Source organism: Atta colombica, unplaced genomic scaffold (assembly GCF_001594045.1).
Source record: "Atta colombica isolate Treedump-2 unplaced genomic scaffold, Acol1.0 scaffold125, whole genome shotgun sequence".
NCBI lineage: Eukaryota > Metazoa > Arthropoda > Insecta > Hymenoptera > Formicidae > Atta > Atta colombica.
In genome coordinates this window covers 102,265-104,032 of record NW_017259212.1, presented here as the reverse complement: position 1 = coordinate 104,032, position 1,768 = coordinate 102,265, and the positions used below count along the sequence as shown (strand labels likewise).

General features: G+C 29.3%; 1 protein-coding gene across 1 annotated transcript in view; it reads right to left on the bottom strand.

The window, feature by feature from the left end:
* The window catches only part of LOC108694759 (glycerol-3-phosphate acyltransferase 1, mitochondrial), a 29,520-nt gene extending 28,677 nt beyond the window's left edge, over window positions 1-843 (bottom strand). Inside the window, exon 1 of the mRNA XM_018204419.1 lies at window positions 694-843. The gene's annotated coding sequence lies outside the window, so the exon portion shown is untranslated. The remainder of the gene's footprint in view (window positions 1-693) is intronic.
* Window positions 844-1,768: the final 925 nt, after the last annotated feature.

The window sequence follows — 1,768 nt, the reverse complement described above, 5'->3', positions numbered from 1 at the left end:
CATTTCTCTTGGATACTTCTCTCTATTTCATTTAGATTAAATTATTTTCACGATTAATGTTTTATTCTTGTAAATTGTTATTTATGCATTTTGAATAAATTGTTTTTATCTAGCTGATAGATTTTAAAAAAATTGTAAATGACACATTATTTCCGTTTTTAATATAATAAAATTATAATTAAAAAATTATATTAAAATTTTTTTGTTTCTGTTCTTTTTTGTAAGCAACTAAAATGATAATTTTTTAATTACATCGTTGTTGCAGCAAATGAGCGATAATTAATTCATTAAAATACGAACCATACTGCTTATCGGACAACAGATTATAAAGAGTACAGTTCGCAAGTTCCGATAAATCATGATTGCGATGTTTTCAAATCCATATTGCTTTCTCTTAAAAGAACAAACATTCGATGTCAGAGGCCAGATGTAATTTCTCTCGTAATAAAGTGAATCTTTCGTACTGAAGTACATTAACAAATAATAAGATCACATATCGTAATACAAACATGATTATTGTGACTCGGGACGTCTCAACTCATTCATCTCATTCAGGAATAGTCAGGACTGTCAGGAGAAGCTGGGTGAAACGGGTGAAGTTGGGTAAAATCCAGTGAAGTCGCAAATATTGCAATCAACATAACCTCTCGCGTAACATAGTTTGATACGATCAAACGAGATATGATAACTCACTTCTCCGAAACTGCTCCAGCAGAATTCTCCTGCGCTGCGTGATTCGCTCTCGCGAATGTACTTCAAATTCCTCGTGTATCACACTATCGGCTATTCGCCGAACTTGAATCGACGATAAGAGCATATACGTGACGCAAACATCAACGACGATGCCGCGACACACTGCGACGCATACATTCTTACATTCCGAAATAACGACATGCAACTTCAATTCGATTTTGAATGCGCAAAAATTCCAACAAAATTTTCTGTTTTTCCGCGAATTGATCAAATTCGATAAGTAAAGAATTAAACAAGTGTTACAATCTTTTTTCATTATTAATAAAAGATATCAATAAAGCTGTATTTATGTAGATTTCACATTTTTCGTTCTGTTGAAAAGCAATTTGTTCATAAAATGTGCGTTTTAAACTTGCATTCAGGCAGTAAATGCTATTTGTTTTATTCAAGTGAGGATAACGATTGATTACTGTTAATAAAATTGTTAGCAACTTTATCGATCACCGATATATTATCGACATAAAATTAATGACAAAAATTGTATGTGTTCGAAATCAAAAGTATTCCGGTTCTTGCAGACTGCACACCTGATGGCAAACGTTTCCATGGATGTAATCAAAGTTTCAGTAAAAATACTTTGAAGCATTGATCAAGTACAGTCAATTATTTTCTCATAGGGTAAAAAACTGGTTCAACGACTCTAATTCGCCCTGTATATTTATATCATAAATATTCTAATATTAATATATTTTTGTATCACAATAACTAGATTCCAGTAATTCTAGGAATCATTTAATTTTTTAGAGAGACGATAATTAAAATTAAAACATACGCAATATACATTTAGGCTCTATTGATAATATTTAATAAAATTTTTTTAATCTGTGAGATTTTTATGTCTAGCAATTTGAACTACAAGATTTCAAACTCAAGATTTTAAAATATTAGGCGAATATAATGAAATTAATATTATATACAGGAACTAGAGAGTATAATCCAAAATTTTAATTTTTAATTTATTTTTCTATCTTTTTTATTATTTTTAATTATTATTATTATTTTTATTTATATTTTT